This window comes from Denticeps clupeoides, unplaced genomic scaffold (genome assembly GCF_900700375.1).
Source record: "Denticeps clupeoides unplaced genomic scaffold, fDenClu1.1, whole genome shotgun sequence".
In the NCBI taxonomy this organism is placed as follows: domain Eukaryota; kingdom Metazoa; phylum Chordata; class Actinopteri; order Clupeiformes; family Denticipitidae; genus Denticeps; species Denticeps clupeoides.
Window position 1 is genome coordinate 75,440 of NW_021629763.1, and position 9,447 is coordinate 84,886.

The 9,447-nt window shown below is 44.4% G+C and overlaps 1 long non-coding RNA gene across 1 annotated transcript; it reads left to right on the plus strand.

The window, feature by feature from the left end:
• The first annotated feature begins 7,303 nt into the window (after positions 1 to 7,303).
• On the plus strand, positions 7,304 to 9,447 carry LOC114773659 (uncharacterized). Its single transcript, XR_003744409.1, has 4 exons — positions 7,304 to 7,524; positions 8,323 to 8,379; positions 8,528 to 8,577; positions 8,668 to 9,447. It is a non-coding gene; the product is annotated as an uncharacterized LOC114773659 (long non-coding RNA).

The window sequence follows — 9,447 nt, forward strand, 5'->3', positions numbered from 1 at the left end:
ATAAAACCTCCAGAGAGCGTGACAGAGGCCTGCACTGCCCACACATGAGCACCAAGGGGCCTTCAGCACAAACAAGACAGGTTAGCCATGAAGCCTGTTAATCTTTTAGCTGGGCATGTCGTTATAGCAACAGTCACTATGGCAAACTTAAAGATCAAACGCGATATGGAGCCTTCCGGCTGCCCAGTTGGATTCCGAGGAAATATGGTGTCATGGCTGATATGGCTGATAACTCACACTGCGTTAGTCTCATGGGAGACTCAAGGCCTTTCAGTCACACAGCAGACAAACTGCCCTCCCCTCACACCCAAGGACCTTCATACACCCCCGCCCATTCTTATCAGCATTCGAAAGTCTCTCCTGTGTTCATGGTGGGTATGTGTGTCTCCAAATCACGATGCCTCGCCCCCATCCGTGGTAAATACCTGGGATGTCAGGCAGACGGTTCTGCCTGCCTGACTTAGACAAAGGCGCGCAACACCTGCAGGCCACCAGGGTCAGCGAAGGAGCCAGGGTCAAGTCTGAGCACGGGGGGCTCCACCACCCTCAGGAGAGGAGCGGCGAGAGAAGAGCTCCAACCATCTCCCCACCTGAGTCCCCACAGGTGCACGCCTCTATTGTGGCTGACTGAAGGTCACGTCCTCTCCTTCACTTCTCTCCTTTGATATGGGCAGCCACCTCAGCTGCTTCCTTCACAGGCTTAACATTCCTTACCATAGGCCACAGTGGTGGGGGGTGGGAGAGACTTTAAAAGTTGGGACACTAATCTGGGTTCGAGAGAAAGATAGAAAGAATATAAACTCTGGCTTGACAAAATGACAGGAAGGGTTGGTACTATTCTTTAGTCATCAAGATGAGGATTATGAGTTTATACTGTCTTCCCGATCAAACCTGCTTTTTTCATTCGTAACGGGCTGTTGAGTGAATAATAAAGGACCCTGAAGCACTTTTCGCCGTACCCTGTTTGTACAATCAGTGCTGTACAGAAGCTCTTGCTCACACCTTAATACTAATAATAAGAAAAGAGAAAATAATAATAACAATCACAGTCAATAACAGTAATAATACATTTGTTGCTTTTATAAATTGGTTCATCTCTTCATACAACACATTAACCACCATTGCTGTACATTGATGTATATTGATGCTGTTTTTCACCAGTGCACTCCCGGGCTGAAAGGCAGAGAGCTGAAGCCAGATCCCCTTCAATTTGTATTGGTTTCTGTATCGTTCAGGCTGAAAATGTATTTGTATTTGTTTTCAGATAAATGTGCTAATAGACATGAGATAAGGCAAATTTGAATGTGTTATTTCATGGGAAACTCCTGCTAGAGGATATGTACAAGGAAACAATTTTTCATTTAAGAAGAGTGCTTATCGGATGGTTTGGGGAATATTGTGTGGGTTTTGGCTCATTTTTGGACAATTTGGGCTGACCCAACCTGGCATCTGACAACACTACGACAGGGACTTTCTCTACGAACACTGTTAGTCTTTCCTCCGTAGTCAATTCTCTCTGATCCTATGTGTTAAATAGATAAAAACAGAGCACTGTTCATACCTGATACACAAAAACATTGTTGTGCTACTATTTAATTTCAAATGTGCTATAGTCACATGGGAAACATGTGTGATTGTTTTGAATGGGGCGGGAAAAGTGAGAAAAGTCTTCCCATGCCGGAGTGCCGCGCTTGCTGTATTCTTCCTCTATTCACTTACAGTAATTGTCCATTGAAATAAATATGGTTTTGCATTCCTGAATACCATGTACGGTTTTGGCCTTAACCTACGTGTGATGTTGCCAGTTCAACGGAGGGGATTATTAGGAGGCCAGAGTTGATAACAGAGGAACCCGCTACTCTTTTTCTTGCTGAGTGCCTAATGACCTCCTAATGATGCAGCAAAAAAGACGTCGTATGAAAATCGACAGCAGAGGAAATATTCCACATGTCATCAACAGTGACTGTAATGGAGTAATCATCCATATAATGGTGCTTGAAACCAAAACAGCCCTTCAGGCATCTCTAAGATTTCAGCAGGTTTTTATCAAAACCAGAGCGCGGTTCAAACCCCAGCTGTGCCTCTCTCGGCCATCTCTGGCTGGGCACTTTTTGGAACATGATTGGCTCCTTCCTACAGTCAACAGGGCGCCTGGTGTGTTGGGTGAAGCTGAGGGAACCAGAAGCTCCTCGGAGGCTCATGATTGAGAAGAGAAATGAGAAATGAGCTGACGTCATCCGCATGCAGTCTTCAGCCTCCCGGACGGATGCAGATGATTGTGCCAGGGTGGGGCCCGTACCCCACAGATCTGGTAATTAGCCAGTGGCAATCAGGCACGGAAAAGAACAGGGGGGGAAAAAGACTCCGGGAGTCTTCAAATAAGCTCAAGTGCTTATTTTGGGTGGGGGTGGGTTGTGAAGCATCACAAGATCCATCACTGAATTACCAGCACAGGGACAGGAAAGAGAGTGAGGAAAGGGGCTGAAGGAGAATGACAAGAAGAATAAAAACAATGAGACAGGAAGAGGGAAGACCTGACAGTGAAGAGGAAAGAAGGTGCAATGAGGTGAAAAGGTCCTGGAAGGTGAAAGATCTCCTTCTCTTAGTCTCCCAGAATCACACTCAGCCCAACACTAAGCCCTGCACTGCAAAGCTCTTAAGCTGAGCTGAAACTTTCTTGCCTATCTGCATCAGTATGTCAACACCTGATAGCAACCAGAGTTTGAGAGGCTTCCCAGAGAAGATCTCAGAGCCCTGCTCGCTCACAGTCAACACAGCATCACACCATGTACCCAGATACGGGCCGGAACAATCAGAACGGCCATGGTGCCCTGTTACCGATAGCAGAGAGTATGGAATATTACTGTCAGTGACAAAAAAGACAAAAGAGTGCAATTCATGTGTGGGAGTAAGAAACAATGAAGATGACTTGAGGTCATGTTGAATGTCCACAAAATAGGGGAAATGGTCAAATAACTCTGACAGAGACAAAGCCAGTTGCAAACCCAGTTGCCTCACAAACAGGACAGTTGTTGGCCTAGTGGGTAAGGAAGCTGACCCATAATCGGAAGCGCCAAGGTGCCCCTGAGGTACCTCTGTGCAAAGCTCCATCCCCACACACTGCTCCCCAGGCGCCTGTCATGGCTGCCCACTGCTCACCCAGGGTGATGGGTTAAAAGCAGAGGACACATTTCATTGTGTGCACATTTCGTCTCTACCTTATTTTCTAGTCTAACGTCTATACTCTAACAGTGTCATTTTTATCTGGGCTTTTGCAGGCCTGCCCCAACTGAGCTCTTGTTGTACTGAAGTGGCCAGTGAGGTGTCTAGTGGTGGCGGAGAGAGAGAAGCGTTCTTCACACAAATAAAATACAAATACTGTTTAAAAAGTAGCCCAACAAAGGAAAAAAACAACCATTTGTGCACCCCGTGTCATATTGAGGTAATTGTAAAATTATCGCAACTTTTAATAGATGGTGTACACTTTCAGGACAACAGAAAAGCATAAAAAGTGGAGATGAATAAAAGAAGCTCTATTTGCCATGGTCCTTATTATAGATGGTGACACTTGTAGATCTAAACACATTCCACAACACATTTTTTACATCAAATTGTCATTTGCAATTTCCATTTTCAATGGAATTGTCTATTCTATATTATGTTTTAAGTGTTTCTAAGCCCCATCCAATTGTTCTGAAATCAATCATAATATCTTGATGGTGCAATGATGGGCACTATTAATTGAAGTACAGGTATGGCTTCTGTATTTGCATATGTGTATTTTAAAAATACGAAGGATGTATGCATGAGATAAATGTATGTAGTAAAATTTTATTGAATCATTAATTATATACTATTATGCATTACAATTATGCAGAGATTGCATGCAAAGAAAAAAACTTAGGGGGAAATATCAGTTCTCACAGCAATTTTGGGGTTTTTCATTTTTCAATACAAAATATTAGAATTTTAAGAGAAACATTACATCAGCATAATACAAATGCTCTGAAAAAAACAGCCGTTTACAGACAATGCTATTTTCACTTTTTTTCCTGGTGGGATATCAATAGAGTCAAATTTCTAAGAATATTACCCCGTAAATTAAACAAATAACAAAATCATTCCTTTCCCTGTGAGAGGGGATGGATTCTGTTGTTTTGACATGACAATGAGTTGGAGCGAAGTCAGAGAGAAGTGGCTGAAAACAATAGAACGTTTGTGTTTCAGAGCGAGAGAGAGAGTGTGTGTGTGTGTGTGTGTGTGTGTGTGTGTGTGTGTGTCGTGGTGAAATTTTATGATTGTCAGTCGGACCATTGTTGACGCTGATGTGAGGGTTGTGACCTTTCTGATTTGCCCCTTGACACTATTTTGAACTGTCACCTGTTTCCTTTTTCTCAAAAGGCATTTTGAGTTCTATTTATAAATGTAAAGAACTCGCAGAATTGACTTGACCGCTAACTAATGCACTACTGAACTGAAAGGAGGAAAAATGTTTTCTACTTCTTATAAATAGCTCCCTGGCACAGAGGCCGTTATAGGTAGCTGATAAAAAAAATGGAATGCCAAACAAGAAAAGTAATGTTATGTCTAGACGGGCGCTATCGCTGGAGTAGACTGAGAGTGGCATTGACACTGAAGGTGGGTTTGAGGAGGAAGGTTTAAAAATCTGTAATACTGTGTTCAACAACCCAAACTTTAAAAATAATAATAATTAAGTTTAGATAATTACGTGGATAAAACTGAGTGCCCGTGGGAGTGAAGTTATTTGATAAAAGTTATTTTTTTTCGTACATAATGTAAAGTAAAATCAGAGTGGTATAACACAGGGAAACTTTTCTGCATCAGGTGAGCACACGGGCAGCAATGACCTTTACTGCTGCACTCTGCGAGACCTGCTTCATGAGGTTCACCATCGGCGGGATCACGTGGGGACCTGACCGAACAGGGATCTCTGGCTCTACACGGGTAATTGATCTTGGCATAATGGGCACAATGAGCAGTGGAAAGGGGTTGACTGTTCAGTGATGGGGATGTTTTACCCTAATCTCTCCTTATCGCTGTAGGTGAGACTAAACAAAGGGCTCCTCACAGGAGCTGGGCCGGGCGTGTCAGTGTCCCCCGAGTTGTGTCTGCCGAGTGTCATGCCTCAGTAAAGCACGAGAAAACCTGTGTTTTCAATATGTGTGAAAATGAATGATCGCCCACAAGTATGCGGGACATGGTCAAAAAAACACTCTTTCCTCCTGACTGTGTTTCTTTTTTCACACACGTTTACACACATTCATTTACATGACCGCTACAGTCTACAGCCTTTACATAACAGGACTGATGTTATTGATTAATTCAAAATCAAATATTTTAATTTAAAACCTATAATTAGGAGTCACTAAATAGCAGTGGAGAAAAGATTGCTTTCTCATCGTCGTCATTGCAAATGTGATTTCATAAAAAAAAAAAGAGGCAACCACCTCTTCCTCATTTACCAATGAAAGGTATTCGGTGGAAAATGGGTGCTCGGTATCAGCCACTGATGATGCTCCTGTGATCTAGGATGGATAGTGATAGTGTTAAGCTAAGCTCAGAGCCACGGTTTATGTCCCTTTGAAACACAAACGTGATGAAACATGTTTGCACCCATTTTTAACAAAAAAAATAGTCACCATAATCCCAAAAGATTAGGGATCTTTTTTGGATTGGAAGTTGTTTGGTCAAATGTGACAGAACTCCGGTCCAAACAATGTTTATGTTGTAAATGATTCTAGTTGCTGGCAATGTCTCTTAATGATGGAATATATCTGTTAATGATGGAGTATAACAGTAACTATTAGTCTTGACTATTAGGCTTGTTTGTGTTGTGTTTGTTAACTCATATTTAAAGAAAATCATTCATTTTTAGAAAATTCTTTTGAATTGTATCCTAGTTCACATTTGCACTGATTAAAGAAGCAATAAATACGGCCAAATTTGCATTAGAAGCAGCAAGCGTGGGTTCCACAGCATCATTCTTCCCCCCACTTGCACTTATATAAAAGGAGAGGCTCATTACTTATCCAAAGTAATGAGCCCCCAGCTGATCATCCCCGACAGGGCGTGACCCCGTCACAAGGCAGCGCGTGGTGGTACAGTGGGCCTAGAGGGGCGAGAGAGAGACGAGAGCTGTCAAAGCAAGACAAACACACGCGCTACACACTCTCCCACACACACAAACACTGGAGGTGTCCCAGCATTCCTCTGGTCTGGTAAGTGCTGCTCACCTGTAGCCCGGCGCGTCCACGTCTCCCTCCGGCCGTCTGGACGCTCATCTGGGCCTGGTTAGCGCAGGCAACTCCTTAATCCCTCTGCTTGTTTGTGTTGCCGGAGCGGGGAGCGAAGTCGTGTCATTCCCGGACGCAGCGGACGGATGGACCAGAGACACAGAAGGACACAGGATTTGGGGGGACGGGAGGCGGGGGAATCCGACGCCTCTGCGTCTTGTTAGCGGCTTAGGTGTTTGTTGTCTTTTGCCTCCCATTTTTCCCCCCTTCTTTCCTTTCTTTTCCTGTCCCGCTCGCTCTCCCTCTCTCTCCGGGAGGCGTACGTGTGGCGGGTGGCGAGAGAAGAGGAGAAGAGGAGAAGAGAGAGAGAGAGAGAGAGAGAGGGCCCAGCCGGTGGGCCCTGCCGTGAGCTCCATGGCCTTTCGTTTAAATCAGGCCCTTGTTTGTGTTTCCTCTGATTGAGAACACATTGGCCCGGAGCAGGGTGGTTGGGGTCCCTCCTCTCCAGGGTCGCCCCCTACCTCTTCCTCCCCTCTGAGCTGCAGCCGCCACGGACCCAGCCAGGGGCCCGCGCCCCGACCCCCCCCTCCCCAGCACAGGGTCCCGCTGCTCCCTGACCCTCCGCTGCCCCCATCAGGGGGCAACCTTCGCACTGCTGGTCATAACCTGGTCCATGCGCTACCCCCCCATCCCTTCAATCCCCCACAAACCACCAAGCCAGCATGGCTGAAGAGATGGGCGGCTGAAGGAAGATTGACAGTCGAATTGTCTTTTTCACCAAGACACAGTTTCAAGTGCAATGCATTTAAACAATTACAAATGACAAAGTATAATGCAAATTGTGTCATTTGTGAAAGCTCTTTTTACAATTTTCACATAAACTGGATTTCCATGAAATTTCCTTTGTATTTGAATGTGTGTGTGTGTGTGTGTGTGTGTGTGTCTATTTGTGTGTCGCTTGGCTCCACATGAGCGTGTGTGTTTCATTGTCTCGGCTCTTTCATGCATGTGCTCCCCCGGCTCTGGCCTGATGGGAGGAATGAGAGAAAGGTGAGGGAGAGTGGTGCCCAGCATGGCGTTACTTCCCTCAGGAAGACTGTACCCAAGGCCCACCATAAACAGGACATGGCGTCATCATTTCTCCACCCGGACGACCCGACGTCGTTCGGACCAGCACCCGGAGGCTGGACCTCACTTCTCGGCACATTATTGCTGTCGGTGTCGTTGAAGCTGACGTTGTACTGCAGATTGCTGTGCGTGACGTGTGAAAGTAAGTGTGCTAGTGCTGGTTTCTCTCAGTGGCAGTACCACAGTTCTGTTTCGGCCGTTTATCATGCCGCTAATCGGGGTTCATTTGGCCCCAGATCTGAGCGTTCAGCTGACTGAGTCACTCACACTTCAGGACCAGGATCTTTGTTGAGTTTAAATCTGCTTTTTTTCCGATTCTGTTTTTGGACTTAATAAATTACATTCGTTTTATTTTTAAATTAACAGTTAAACTGTTAATTTTTCAGTATGGAACAATTTATATATATATATATATATATATATATACACACACACACACACACACACACACACACATATACATATACATATACATATACATATACATATACATATACAAAACAGATACATTTGAGTTGTTGAATAATCACAATACAAAAAAATACTATAAATATTTGACTTAATAACCAATGAGAAATGAAGACTGATTGAAGTTTTGCGAATAAACTGTAAAAGTTGCTCAGCATACTCTTCTTCCACAATTTAGCGTTTAAACAACAAATCTTTATATATAAATTATTTTGCATTGTGAATCATTTGGATTGTTGTTAATGTTGTTAAATAAAGCATTAAATCTATAACAAAATCCATTATATCTCTTTTTTATTCAATTATGCGCTTTTGTAAATGTTTGTACTTAATTTTTTTGTATTTGCATCTAGACTATATTTTATATTATAAGAAATGCTTCAGCTGTGATATTTGCAAACTATTCATATTTTAGTCTATATTTTGTGCTTGCATCATTCTAATATTTATAATTGTTATGCCTGAAACACAGATGCACTGGACATTTAGAAGATGTTCCTCATACTATATTTGATTTCCAATACTCATAGTAAGGGATTCTTATACTTTTTACTTACAAATTCTAAATCACAGTGTTATTAAAGTATTTACTGTTATGACCGCTATTAAAGTGACCGTTATTAATGTATTTCATGCTTTGCATTTATAATTCTTACATGTTATGTGTTTCCTCCCAGAAAATTGGCTGAATTTGGGAAAACGCTTGTTAGACCTTAGTAGTGTTGTGGTAAGTAATGCTCTAATGCTTATGGTGATTATGATTAATGTTATTGTTTTGGAGCGATTGTTATTACTGCTAAGCCGAGTCGTCTCTCAGCGGCACAGGAGCACTTGAGGAATGATGTGGTAAACCCACGTCGGTCGGCCCAGCACCGGCCCACCAATGCGTTGGGACATGTTTAGCCCCGGCTCCTCCCCATCAAAGCCTGTGGTGCAGGCCGCCAAGTGTCACCTGCTCCTCTCCCGAAACAAAGGAGTGCAGGCAGAACCAAAATAGCCCCGGTGAGAACACTTCCTCCTGGGCTCAAAAGCTGCCGATCAAAGGCCTGCTTTTTTCCTTTTCAGGGTCCTGCTCTCCCTGGACGTTCTTCCCAGATAAGGACTCACATGCGGGACTCTGAGTCGCCTTGTCCCTGGCCAGATGAGACTTTTGGGGGTTCACGTGCAGCTCCGCCAGCGCCTCGCTTCGAGTTATGGGTTTGGCGCGTGCTGTGTGTCCGTGGCAGCAGGTACAGTAGGTGTGCGCATGCAGTGAGGGCCCGGCGGAGACGAGCGGCAGCGCTTCCGGCCCCCCGCGCAATGCATTATAATCATTTGACAGCAGAGCTGTTAAGAGAATGGCTCGGAGCTTCCCATACGCTTCCTGCGGGTGATAAGAAAAGTAAACAAAAAAAACACGGGCCACCTTCAGGAAGAGCACATCGGCTCCATGGGCTTTGTAATTTAAGGCAGGGGTCAGCGTGCGGGGCTCACAAAGCGAGGAAGCTCCCGCCCTCTCCTCCTCGAGGGGGGGACAGGTCAGCTCCTGCTCCAGTAAAGGAGCGGCCTGAAAGTGAAGCTGGACACACGCTTCAGAAGGTTTCGCCAATGACAGGAA